Source organism: Rhinoderma darwinii, chromosome 3, assembly GCF_050947455.1.
Source record: "Rhinoderma darwinii isolate aRhiDar2 chromosome 3, aRhiDar2.hap1, whole genome shotgun sequence".
Taxonomy (NCBI): domain Eukaryota; kingdom Metazoa; phylum Chordata; class Amphibia; order Anura; family Rhinodermatidae; genus Rhinoderma; species Rhinoderma darwinii.
The window spans coordinates 414776533-414791065 of NC_134689.1; the positions used below are offsets into that span (position 1 = coordinate 414776533).

Below are 14533 nucleotides of genomic sequence, written 5' to 3' on the forward strand. Positions count from 1 at the left end.
AGGGGTCTAGTTTCCAAATTGGGGTCACTTTTGGGGGGTTTCCAATGTTTTGGCACCACAAGACCTCTTCAAACCGGACATGGTGCCTAATAAAAAAGAGGGCTCAAAATCCGCTAGGTGCTCCTTTGCTTCGGAGGCCGGTGCTTCAGTCCATTACCGCCCGAGGGCCACATGTGGGATATTTCTCAAAACTGCAGAATCTGGGCAATAAGTATTGAGTTGCGTTTCTCTGATAAATCCTTTTGTGTTATAAAAAAAATGGTATAAAAAGAGTAAATTTCACCTCTACTTTGCTCTAAATTTCAGTGAAACACCTAAAGGGTTCATAAACTTTCTAAATGCTGTTGTGAATACTTTGAGGGGTCTAGTTTCTAAAATGGGGTGTTTGATAGGGGTTTCTAATATATGGGCCCCTCAAAGCAACTTCTGAACTGAACTGGAACCTAAAAAAATAAATAAATGAGGCAATACTTCGCTTCTTACATTATACTGATAATGAGCCGTGCCCACTCCGAGATGACCCCAGTTTTGACCGTTTGTATAAACGGAGACCCCTATTAGACCGTTCCAGTGCCCGGTTTTCCCAAGCATACACCCCTGAGAAGTGTATTTCTATTGATGAGTCCCTGGTACATTTTAAAGGGAGGGTTCAATTCCGCCAGTACCTGCCAGGTAAGAGGGCAAGGTATGGCGTGAAGATGTATGAGCTGTGCGAGAGTGCATCAGGGTACACCTACAGGTTTAGGATATATGAAGGAAAGGCCACCCCCAAACCAGACTGCATCCTGGACTACAATAGGTACATGGGAGGGATGGACTTGTCAAATCAAGTCCTGAAGCCCTACAGCGCCATGCGGTGTGGTATAAGAAGCTGGCCGGGCACATCATACAGAGGGCTTTGTACAATGCGTATGTGCTACGTCGATGTGCAGGCCAGAGGGGAACTTTCCTGGAATTTCAAGATCTAATCTTTAGGGACCAGGAAGGGGGGGCACCCAGTACTTCTGGAAGCGAGGCCACACGCATCGTACCAGGGCAACACTTTCCAGGAGAAGGTCCCCAAACCGGTGGAAAGGGAAAGAGTCAAAAGAGGTGCAGAGTCTGCTATAAGAGGGGGATAAGGAAGAACACAATATACCAATGTGACACGTGTCCCGAAAAACCAGGGCTCTGTATAAAAGATTGTTTTAAAATGTATCATACATCCCTTGATTTTTAATTTACCCTGATGCACTCCGCACAGCTTACCCCCCTCATCTTTCCCTTCTGAGCCCTGCCGTATGCCCAGGCAGCTGATAACAGCCACATGTAGGGTATTGTCGTACCCAGGAGAACCCACATTACAATTTAAGGGGTGTATATCTCCGGTGGCGCATGCTGGGCACACTATATTGGACACTGAAATGGCATATACATATATAAAATTGCAAATCTCACACTGCACCATCTGCTGCGCATTATCTTTTACACAGTACCTGTGGGGTCAAAATGCTCACTACACCTCTAGATGAATGTCTTAAGGGGTGTAGTTTTTAAAATGGGGTCACTTCTCGGGGGTTTCAACTGTACTGGTACCTCAGGGGCTTCTGCACACATGACTTAGCACCAGAAAAGCTCCAGTAGGCCAAATGGTGGTCCTTTCCTTCTGAGCCCTCCCATGGGCCCAAAGGGCAGTTTATCACCACAAATGGGGTATTGCCGCACTAAGGACAAATTGGGCAACAAAATGGGGTATGTTGTTCCCTGTGAAAATAAGAAAATTTGATCAAAAATGACATTTTATTGGAAAAAATATCATTTTTTTCATTTCACAGCCCAATTCAAATAGGTGCTGTGAAAAAACTGTGCGGTCAAAATGATAACAAAAACCATAAATGAATTCCTTGAGGGGTGTAGTTTCCAAAATGGGGTCACTTCTGGTGGGTTTCCATTGCTTTGATACCTCTGGGGCTCTGCAAATGCAACATGGCACCCGAAAACCAATCCAGCAAAATCTGGACTCCAACAAACACATAGCGCTCCTTTCCGTCTGAGCCCTCCCATGGGCCCAAACGGCAGTTTATCACCACAAATGGGGTATTGCCGCACTAAGGACAAATTGGGCAACAAAATGGGGTATGTTGTTCCCTGTGAAAATAAGAAATTTTGATCAAAAATGACATCTTATTGGAAAAAATATAATTTTTTTCATTTCACAGCCCAATTCAAATAGGTGCTGTGAAAAACCTGTGCGGTCAAAATGATAACAAAAACCATAAATTAATTCCTTGAGGGGTGTAGTTTCCAAAATGGGGTCACTTCTGGTGGGTTTCCATTGCTTTGATACCTCTGGGGCTCTGCAAATGCGACATGGCACCCGAAAACCAATCCAGCAAAATCTGGACTCCAACAAACACATAGCGCTCCTTTCCTTCTGAGCCCTCCCATGGGCCCAAACGGCAGTTTATCACCACAAATGGGGTATTGCCGCACTAAGGACAAATTGGGCAACAAAATGGGGTATGTTGTTCCCTGTGAAAATAAGAAAATTTGATCAAAAATGACATTTTATTGGAAAAAATATCATTTTTTTCATTTCACAGCCCAATTCAAATAGGTGCTGTGAAAAAACTGTGCGGTCAAAATGATAACAAAAACCATAAATGAATTCCTTGAGGGGTGTAATTTCCAAAATGGGGTCACTTCTGGTGGGTTTCCATTGTTTTGATACCTCAACGCCTCTTCAAACCTGGCATGCTGCCTAAAATATATTCTAATAAAAAAGAGGCCTCAAAATGCACTAGGTGCTTCTTTGCTTCTAGGGCTTGTGTTTTAGTCCACGAGCGCAGTAGGGCCACATGTGGGACATTTCTAAAAACTGAAGAATCTGGACAATACATATTTAGTAGTGTTTCTCTGGTAAAACCTTCTCTGTTACTAAAAAAAAATTGAATAAAATTGAAATTCAGCAGAAAAAATGAAATTTGCAAATTTCATTTCCACTTTGCTTTAATTCCTGTGAAATGCCTGAAGGGTTAAAAAAACTTTCTATATGCTGTTTTGAATACTTTGAGGGGTCTAGTTTTTAAAATGGGGTGTTTTATGGGGGTTTCTAATACATAGGCCCCTCAAATCCACTTCAGAACTGAACTGGCACCTTCAAAAAAAGGCTTTTGAAATTTTCTTAAGAATATGAGAAATTGCTGTTTATGTTCTAAACCTTGTAACGTCCAAGAAAAATAAAATAATGTTCAAAAAACGATGCCAATCTAAAGTAGACATATGGGAAATGTGAACTAGTAACTATTTTGGGTGGTATAACCGTCTGTTTTTCAAGCAGATGCATTTAAATTCTGAAAAATGCTATTTTTTGTAAATTTTCTCTAAATTTTGCAATTTTTCACAAATAAAGACTGAATATATCGACCAAATTTTACCACGAACATGAAGCCCAAAGTGTCACGAGAAAACAATCTCAGAATCGCTTGGATAGGTTTAAGCATTCCGACGTTATTATCACATAAAGTGAAATATGTCAGATTTGAAAAATGGGCTCTGAGCCTTAAGGCCCAAACTAGGCTGCGTCCTTTTAATCACATTGTAGATTATCCAAATGGAAACTAATTTACAGTCTTTTTTGCCTTGGCAGTAGCTGCCTGACACTGGTTACAACAGTTAAGTTTTCAGTCAACTGAAATTCATAATTTCATTTCCCATTTTTTTCCCATTGAGTTGTTAATAGTATTTTCCCTTTCCAAATGCAGGGTTCTAGCTTTTGTTATATAACCGCAATAGAAAATAATTGTACATCTTGGTGATCATGCAGGCACAGAAGCTATGCCCTCTTGATTATTGTGGGAGGTCGATTTTGAATGATAGCCGACCTGTTATTGTAATTACACGTACTGCCTGTTTAGTAGAAATATCCAAACTGCACTCTATTTTCAAGGGTTCCATGGTGTAATGGTTAGCACTCTGGACTCTGAATCCAGCAATCCAAGTTCAACTCTCGGTGGGAACTTGCCACAGTTTAATTCCTTTTGAGTGTAATCCTTTTTCAATGAGGTATTGTATTGATAGTGATTGTTGTACGCCATAAACACGATTTAACAACAAAAAAATGTGATAATATTCTCTCGTAGAGATAATTAAACCAATGTAATTGAGGGCATATAAAATTAACAAATTTAAAGAGTCTTTTTATGGCATGTAATGCAAACACTGGCACTACTTCCAGCTCGTAGTGTGTTCAGTACAGACAGACCTTGGAAATTAGTATTATCCACATTGTAGATTATCCAAATGGAAACTAATTTACAGTCTTTTTGCCTTGGCAGTAGCTGCCTGACACTGGTTACAACAGTTACGTTTTCAGTCAACTGAAATTCATAATTTCATTTCCCAGTTTTTTCCCATTGAGTTGTTAATAGTATTTTCCCTTTCCAAATGCAGGGTTCTAGCTTTTGTTATATAACCGCAATAGAAAATAATTGTACATCTTGGTGATCATGCAGGCACAGAAGCTATGCCCTCTTGATTATTGTGGGAGGTCGATTTTGAATGATAGCCGACCTGTTATTGTAATTACACGTACTGCCTGTTTAGTAGAAATATCCAAACTGCACTCTATTGTCGAGGGTTCCATAGTGTAATGGTTAGCACTCTGTACTCTGAATCCAGCAATTCGAGTTCAACTCTCGGTGGGACCTTGCCACAGTTTAATTCCTTTTGAGTGTAATCCTTTTTCAATGAGGTATTGTATTGATAGTGATTGTTGTACACCATAAACACGATTTAACAACAAAACAAATGTGATAATATTCTCTCGTAGAGATAATTAAACCAATGTAATTGAGGGCATATAATATTAACAAATTTAAAGAGTCTTTTTATGGCATGTAATGCAAACACTGGCTCTACTTCCAGCTCGTAGTGTGTTCAGTACAGACAGACCTTGGAAATTAGTATTAATCACATTGTAGATTATCCAAATGGAAACTAATTTACAGTCTTTTTTGCCTTGGCAGTAGCTGCCTGACACTGGTTACAACAGTTAAGTTTTCAGTCAACTGAAATTCATAATTTCATTTCCCATTTTTTTCCCATTGAGTTGTTAATAGTATTTTCCCTTTCCAAATGCAGGGTTCTAGCTTTTGTTATATAACCGCAATAGAAAATAATTGTACATCTTGGTGATCATGCAGGCACAGAAGCTATGCCCTCTTGATTATTGTGGGAGGTCGATTTTGAATGATAGCCGACCTGTTATTGTAATTACACGTACTGCCTGTTTAGTAGAAATATCCAAACTGCACTCTATTTTCAAGGGTTCCATGGTGTAATGGTTAGCACTCTGGACTCTGAATCCAGCAATCCAAGTTCAACTCTCGGTGGGAACTTGCCACAGTTTAATTCCTTTTGAGTGTAATCCTTTTTCAATGAGGTATTGTATTGATAGTGATTGTTGTACGCCATAAACACGATTTAACAACAAAAAAATGTGATAATATTCTCTCGTAGAGATAATTAAACCAATGTAATTGAGGGCATATAAAATTAACAAATTTAAAGAGTCTTTTTATGGCATGTAATGCAAACACTGGCACTACTTCCAGCTCGTAGTGTGTTCAGTACAGACAGACCTTGGAAATTAGTATTATCCACATTGTAGATTATCCAAATGGAAACTAATTTACAGTCTTTTTGCCTTGGCAGTAGCTGCCTGACACTGGTTACAACAGTTACGTTTTCAGTCAACTGAAATTCATAATTTCATTTCCCAGTTTTTTCCCATTGAGTTGTTAATAGTATTTTCCCTTTCCAAATGCAGGGTTCTAGCTTTTGTTATATAACCGCAATAGAAAATAATTGTACATCTTGGTGATCATGCAGGCACAGAAGCTATGCCCTCTTGATTATTGTGGGAGGTCGATTTTGAATGATAGCCGACCTGTTATTGTAATTACACGTACTGCCTGTTTAGTAGAAATATCCAAACTGCACTCTATTGTCGAGGGTTCCATAGTGTAATGGTTAGCACTCTGTACTCTGAATCCAGCAATTCGAGTTCAACTCTCGGTGGGACCTTGCCACAGTTTAATTCCTTTTGAGTGTAATCCTTTTTCAATGAGGTATTGTATTGATAGTGATTGTTGTACACCATAAACACGATTTAACAACAAAACAAATGTGATAATATTCTCTCGTAGAGATAATTAAACCAATGTAATTGAGGGCATATAATATTAACAAATTTAAAGAGTCTTTTTATGGCATGTAATGCAAACACTGGCTCTACTTCCAGCTCGTAGTGTGTTCAGTACAGACAGACCTTGGAAATTAGTATTAATCACATTGTAGATTATCCAAATGGAAACTAATTTACAGTCTTTTTTGCCTTGGCAGTAGCTGCCTGACACTGGTTACAACAGTTAAGTTTTCAGTCAACTGAAATTCATAATTTCATTTCCCAGTTTTTTCCCATTGAGTTGTTAATAGTATTTTCCCTTTCCAAATGCAGGGTTCTAGCTTTTGTTATATAACCGCAATAGAAAATAATTGTACATCTTGGTGATCATGCAGGCACAGAAGCTATGCCCTCTTGATTATTGTGGGAGGTCGATTTTGAATGATAGCCGACCTGTTATTGTAATTACACGTACTGCCTGTTTAGTAGAAATATCCAAACTGCACTCTATTTTCAAGGGTTCCATGGTGTAATGTTTAGCACTCTGTACTCTGAATCCAGCAATTCGAGTTCAACTCTCGGTGGGACCTTGCCACAGTTTAATTCCTTTTGAGTGTAATCCTTTTTCAATGAGGTATTGTATTGATAGTGATTGTTGTACGCCATAAACACGATTTAACAACAAAAAAAATGTGATAATATTCTCTCGTAGAGATAATTAAACCAATGTAATTGAGGGCATATAATATTAACAAATTTAAAGAGTCTTTTTATGGCATGTAATGCAAACACTGGCTCTACTTCCAGCTCGTAGTGTGTTCAGTACAGACAGACCTTGGAAATTAGTATTATCCACATTGTAGATTATCCAAATGGAAACTAATTTACAGTCTTTTTGCCTTGGCAGTAGCTGCCTGACACTGGTTACAACAGTTAAGTTTTCAGTCAACTGAAATTCATAATTTCATTTCCCAGTTTTTTCCCATTGAGTTGTTAATAGTATTTTCCCTTTCCAAATGCAGGGTTCTAGCTTTTGTTATATAACCGCAATAGAAAATAATTGTACATCTTGGTGATCATGCAGGCACAGAAGCTATGCCCTCTTGATTATTGTGGGAGGTCGATTTTGAATGATAGCCGACCTGTTATTGTAATTCCACGTACTGCCTGTTTAGTAGAAATATCCAAACTGCACTCTATTTTCAAGGGTTCCATGGTGTAATGGGTAGCACTCTGGACTCTGAATCCAGCAATTCGAGTTCAACTCTCAGTGGGACCTTGCCACAGTTTAATTCCTTTTGAGTGTAATCCTTTTTCAATGAGGTATTGTATTGATAGTGATTGTTGTACGCCATAAACACGATTTAACAACAAAAAAAATGTGATAATATTCTCTCGTAGAGATAATTAAACCAATGTAATTGAGGGCATATAAAATTAACAAATGTAAAGAGTCTTTTTATGGCATGTAATGCAAACACTGGCACTACTTCCAGCTCGTAGTGTGTTCAGTACAGACAGACCTTGGAAATTAGTATTATCCACATTGTAGATTATCCAAATGGAAACTAATTTACAGTCTTTTTGCCTTGGCAGTAGCTGCCTGACACTGGTTACAACAGTTACGTTTTCAGTCAACTGAAATTCATAATTTCATTTCCCAGTTTTTTCCCATTGAGTTGTTAATAGTATTTTCCCTTTCCAAATGCAGGGTTCTAGCTTTTGTTATATAACCGCAATAGAAAATAATTGTACATCTTGGTGATCATGCAGGCACAGAAGCTATGCCCTCTTGATTATTGTGGGAGGTCGATTTTGAATGATAGCCGACCTGTTATTGTAATTACACGTACTGCCTGTTTAGTAGAAATATCCAAACTGCACTCTATTTTCAAGGGTTCCATGGTGTAATGGTTAGCACTCTGTACTCTGAATCCAGCAATTCGAGTTCAACCCTCAGTGGGACCTTGCCACAGTTTAATTCCTTTTGAGTGTAATCCTTTTTCAATGAGGTATTGTATTGATAGTGATTGTTGTACGCCATAAACACGATTTAACAACAAAAAAAATGTGATAATATTCTCTCGTAGAGATAATTAAACCAATGTAATTGAGGGCATATAAAATTAACAAATGTAAAGAGTCTTTTTATGGCATGTAATGCAAACACTGGCTCTACTTCCAGCTCGTAGTGTGTTCAGTACAGACAGACCTTGGAAATTAGTATTATCCACATTGTAGATTATCCAAATGGAAACTAATTTACAGTCTTTTTGCCTTGGCAGTAGCTGCCTGACACTGGTTACAACAGTTAAGTTTTCAGTCAACTGAAATTCATAATTTCATTTCCCAGTTTTTTCCCATTGAGTTGTTAATAGTATTTTCCCTTTCCAAATGCAGGGTTCTAGCTTTTGTTATATAACCGCAATAGAAAATAATTGTACATCTTGGTGATCATGCAGGCACAGAAGCTATGCCCTCTTGATTATTGTGGGAGGTCGATTTTGAATGATAGCCGACCTGTTATTGTAATTACACGTACTGCCTGTTTAGTAGAAATATCCAAACTGCACTCTATTTTCAAGGGTTCCATGGTGTAATGGTTAGCACTCTGAACTCTGAATCCAGCAATCCGAGTTCATCTCTTGGTGGGACCTTGCCACAGTTTAATTCCTTTTGAGCGTAATCCTTTTTCAATGAGGTATTGTATTGATAGTGATTGTTGTACGCCATAAACACGATTTAACAACAAAAAAAATGTGATAATATTCTCTCGTAGAGATAATTAAACCAATGTAATTGAGGGCGTATAAAATTAACAAATTTAAAGAGTCTTTTTATGGCATGTAATGCAAACACTGGCACTACTTCCAGCTCGTAGTGTGTTCAGTACAGACAGACCTTGGAAATTAGTATTATCCACATTGTAGATTATCCAAATGGAAACTAATTTACAGTCTTTTTGCCTTGGCAGTAGCTGCCTGACACTGGTTACAACAGTTAAGTTTTCAGTCAACTGAAATTCATAATTTCATTTCCCAGTTTTTTCCCATTGAGTTGTTAATAGTATTTTCCCTTTCCAAATGCAGGGTTCTAGCTTTTGTTATATAACCGCAATAGAAAATAATTGTACATCTTGGTGATCATGCAGGCACAGAAGCTATGCCCTCTTGATTATTGTGGGAGGTCGATTTTGAATGATAGCCGACCTGTTATTGTAATTACACGTACTGCCTGTTTAGTAGAAATATCCAAACTGCACTCTATTTTCAAGGGTTCCATGGTGTAATGGTTAGCACTCTGTACTCTGAATCCAGCAATTCGAGTTCAACCCTCGGTGGGACCTTGCCACAGTTTAATTCCTTTTGAGTGTAATCCTTTTTCAATGAGGTATTGTATTGATAGTGATTGTTGTACGCCATAAACACGATTTAACAACAAAAAAAATTTGATAATATTCTCTCGTAGAGATAATTAAACCAATGTAATTGAGGGCATATAATATTAACAAATTTAAAGAGTCTTTTTATGGCATGTAATGCAAACACTGGCTCTACTTCCAGCTCGTAGTGTGTTCAGTACAGACAGACCTTGGAAATTAGTATTAATCACATTGTAGATTATCCAAATGGAAACTAATTTACAGTCTTTTTGCCTTGGCAGTAGCTGCCTGACACTGGTTACAACAGTTAAGTTTTCAGTCAACTGAAATTCATAATTTCATTTCCCAGTTTTTTCCCATTGAGTTGTTAATAGTATTTTCCCTTTCCAAATGCAGGGTTCTAGCTTTTGTTATATAACCGCAATAGAAAATAATTGTACATCTTGGTGATCATGCAGGCACAGAAGCTATGCCCTCTTGATTATTGTGGGAGGTCGATTTTGAATGATAGCCGACCTGTTATTGTAATTACACGTACTGCCTGTTTAGTAGAAATATCCAAACTGCACTCTATTTTCAAGGGTTCTATGGTGTAATGGTTAGCACTCTGTACTAACCATTACTGTACTAACTGGCTCTACTTCCAGCTCGTAGTGTGTTCAGTACAGACAGACCTTGGAAATTAGTATTATCCACATTGTAGATTATCCAAATGGAAACTAATTTACAGTCTTTTTGCCTTGGCAGTAGCTGCCTGACACTTGTTACAACAGTTAAGTTTTCAGTCAACTGAAATTCATAATTTCATTTCCCAGTTTTTTCCCATTGAGTTGTTAATAGTATTTTCCCTTTCCAAATGCAGGGTTCTAGCTTTTGTTATATAACCGCAATAGAAAATAATTGTAGATCTTGGTGATCATGCAGGCACAGAAGCTATGCCCTCTTGATTATTGTGGGAGGTCGATTTTGAATGATAGCCGACCTGTTATTGTAATTCCACGTACTGCCTGTTTAGTAGAAATATCCAAACTGCACTCTATTTTCAAGGGTTCCATGGTGTAATGGTTAGCACTCTGGACTCTGAATCCAGCAATTCGAGTTCAACTCTCAGTGGGACCTTGCCACAGTTTGATTCCTTTTGAGTGTAATCCTTTTTCAATGAGGTATTGTATTGATAGTGATTGTTGTACGCCATAAACACGATTTAACAACAAAAAAAATGTGATAATATTCTCTCGTAGAGATAATTAAACCAATGTAATTGAGGGCATATAAAATTAACAAATGTAAAGAGTCTTTTTATGGCATGTAATGCAAACACTGGCTCTACTTCCAGCTCGTAGTGTGTTCAGTACAGACAGACCTTGGAAATTAGTATTATCCACATTGTAGATTATCCAAATGGAAACTAATTTACAGTCTTTTTGCCTTGGCAGTAGCTGCCTGACACTGGTTACAACAGTTAAGTTTTCAGTCAACTGAAATTCATTATTTCATTTCCCAGTTTTTTCCCATTGAGTTGTTAATAGTATTTTCCCTTTCCAAATGCAGGGTTCTAGCTTTTGTTATATAACCGCAATAGAAAATAATTGTACATCTTGGTGATCATGCAGGCACAAAAGCTATGCCCTCTTGATTATTGTGGGAGGTCGATTTTGAATGATAGCCGACCTGTTATTGTAATTACACGTACTGCCTGTTTAGTAGAAATATCCAAACTGCACTCTATTTTCAAGGGTTCCATGGTGTAATGGTTAGTACTCTGGACTCTGAATCCAGCAATTCGAGTTCAACTCTCGGTGGGACCTTGCCACAGTTTAATTCCTTTTGAGTGTAATCCTTTTTCAATGAGGTATTGTATTGATAGTGATTGTTGTACGCCATAAACACGATTTAACAACAAAAAAAATGTGATAATATTCTCTCGTAGAGATAATTAAACCAATGTAATTGAGGGCATATAATATTAACAAATTTAAAGAGTCTTTTTGTGGCATGTAATGCAAACACTGGCTCTACTTCCAGCTCGTAGTGTGTTCAGTACAGACAGACCTTGGAAATTAGTATTAATCACATTGTAGATTATCCAAATGGAAACTAATTTACAGTCTTTTTGCCTTGGCAGTAGCTGCCTGACACTGGTTACAACAGTTAAGTTTTCAGTCAACTGAAATTCATAATTTCATTTCCCAGTTTTTTCCCATTGAGTTGTTAATAGTATTTTCCCTTTCCAAATGCAGGGTTCTAGCTTTTGTTATATAACCGCAATAGAAAATAATTGTACATCTTGGTGATCATGCAGGCACAGAAGCTATGCCCTCTTGTTTATTGTGGGAGGTCGATTTTGAATGATAGCCGACCTGTTATTGTAATTCCACGTACTGCCTGTTTAGTAGAAATATCCAAACTGCACTCTATTTTCAAGGGTTCCATGGTGTAATGGTTAGCACTCTGGACTCTGAATCCAGCAATTCGAGTTCAACTCTCGGTGGGACCTTGCCACAGTTTAATTCCTTTTGAGTGTAATCCTTTTTCAATGAGGTATTGTATTGATAGTGATTGTTGTACGCCATAAACACGATTTAACAACAAAAAAAATGTGATAATATTCTCTCGTAGAGATAATTAAACCAATGTAATTGAGGGCATATAAAATTAACAAATTTAAAGAGTCTTTTTATGGCATGTAATGCAAACACTGGCTCTACTTTCAGCTCGTAGTGTGTTCAGTACAGACAGACCTTGAAAATTAGTATTATCCACATTGTAGATTATCCAAATGGAAACTAATTTACAGTCTTTTTGCCTTGGCAGTAGCTGCCTGACACTGGTTACAACAGTTAAGTTTTCAGTCAACTGAAATTCATAATTTCATTTCCCAGTTTTTTCCCATTGAGTTGTTAATAGTATTTTCCCTTTCCAAATGCAGGGTTCTAGCTTTTGTTATATAACCGCAATAGAAAATAATTGTACATCTTGGTGATCATGCAGGCACAGAAGCTATGCCCTCTTGATTATTGTGGGAGGTCGATTTTGAATGATAGCCGACCTGTTATTGTAATTACACGTACTGCCTGTTTAGTAGAAATATCCAAACTGCACTCTATTTTCAAGGGTTCCATGGTGTAATGGTTAGCACTCTGGACTCTGAATCCAGCAATTCGAGTTCAACTCTCGGTGGGACCTTGCCACAGTTTAATTCCTTTTGAGTGTAATCCTTTTTCAATGAGGTATTGTATTGATAGTGATTGTTGTACGCCATAAACACGATTTAACAACAAAAAAATGTGATAATATTCTCTCGTAGAGATAATTAAACCAATGTAATTGAGGGCATATAAAATTAACAAATTTAAAGAGTCTTTTTATGGCATGTAATGCAAACACTGGCTCTACTTCCAGCTCGTAGTGTGTTCAGTACAGACAGACCTTGGAAATTAGTATTATCCACATTGTAGATTATCCAAATGGAAACTAATTTACAGTCTTTTTGCCTTGGCAGTAGCTGCCTGACACTGGTTACAACAGTTAAGTTTTCAGTCAACTGAAATTCATAATTTCATTTCACAGTTTTTTCCCATTGAGTTGTTAATAGTATTTTCCCTTTCCAAATGCAGGGTTCTAGCTTTTGTTATATAACCGCAATAGAAAATAATTGTACATCTTGGTGATCATGCAGGCACAGAAGCTATGCCCTCTTGATTATTGTGGGAGGTCGATTTTGAATGATAGCCGACCTGTTATTGTAATTACACGTACTGCCTGTTTAGTAGAAATATCCAAACTGCACTCTATTTTCAAGGGTTCCATGGTGTAATGGTTAGCACTCTGGACTCTGAATCCAGCAATTCGAGCTCAACTCTCGGTGGGACCTTGCCACAGTTTAATTCCTTTTGAGTGTAATCCTTTTTCAATGAGGTATTGTATTGATAGTGATTGTTGTACGCCATAAACACGATTTAACAACAAAAAAAATGTGATAATATTCTCTCGTAGAGATAATTAAACCAATGTAATTGAGGGCATATAAAATTAACAAATTTAAAGAGTCTTTTTATGGCATGTAATGCAAACACTGGCTCTACTTCCAGCTCGTAGTGTGTTCAGTACAGACAGACCTTGAAAATTAGTATTATCCACATTGTAGATTATCCAAATGGAAACTAATTTACAGTCTTTTTGCCTTGGCAGTAGCTGCCTGACACTGGTTACAACAGTTAAGTTTTCAGTCAACTGAAATTCATAATTTCATTTCCCAGTTTTTTCCCATTGAGTTGTTAATAGTATTTTCCCTTTCCAAATGCAGGGTTCTAGCTTTTGTTATATAACCGCAATAGAAAATAATTGTACATCTTGGTGATCATGCAGGCACAGAAGCTATGCCCTCTTGATTATTGTGGGAGGTCGATTTTGAATGATAGCCGACCTGTTATTGTAATTACACGTACTGCCTGTTTAGTAGAAATATCCAAACTGCACTCTATTGTTGAGGGTTCCATAGTGTAATTGTTAGCACTCTGGACTCTGAATAAAGCAATTCGAGTTCAACTCTCGGTGGGACCTTGCCACAGTTTAGTTCCTTTTGAGCGTAATCCTTTTTCAATGAGGTATTGTATTGATAGTGATTGTTGTACGCCATAAACACGATTTAAAATTAACAAATTTAAAGAGTCTTTTTATGGCATGTATTGCAAACACTGGCTCTACTTCCAGCCCGTAGTGTGTTCAGTACAGACAGACCTTGGAAATTAGTATTATCCACATTGTAGATTATCCAAATGGAAACTAATTTACAGTCTTTTTGCCTTGGCAGTAGCTGCCTGACACTGGTTACAACAGTTAAGTTTTCAGTCAACTGAAATTCATAATTTCATTTCCCAGTTTTTTCCCATTGAGTTGTTAATAGTATTTTCCCTTTCCAAATGCAGGGTTCTAGCTTTTGTTATATAACCGCAATAGAAAATAATTGTACATCTTGGTGATCA

General features: G+C 37.6%; 2 non-coding genes across 2 annotated transcripts; both read left to right on the plus strand.

Annotated features, from left to right (window-relative positions):
* The first annotated feature begins 11973 nt into the window (after positions 1-11973).
* Positions 11974-12045, plus strand: TRNAQ-CUG (transfer RNA glutamine (anticodon CUG)). Its single transcript has one exon. It is a non-coding gene; the product is annotated as a tRNA-Gln (tRNA).
* Positions 12046-12662: 617 nt separating this feature from the next.
* Positions 12663-12734, plus strand: TRNAQ-CUG (transfer RNA glutamine (anticodon CUG)). Its single transcript has one exon. It is a non-coding gene; the product is annotated as a tRNA-Gln (tRNA).
* Positions 12735-14533: the final 1799 nt, after the last annotated feature.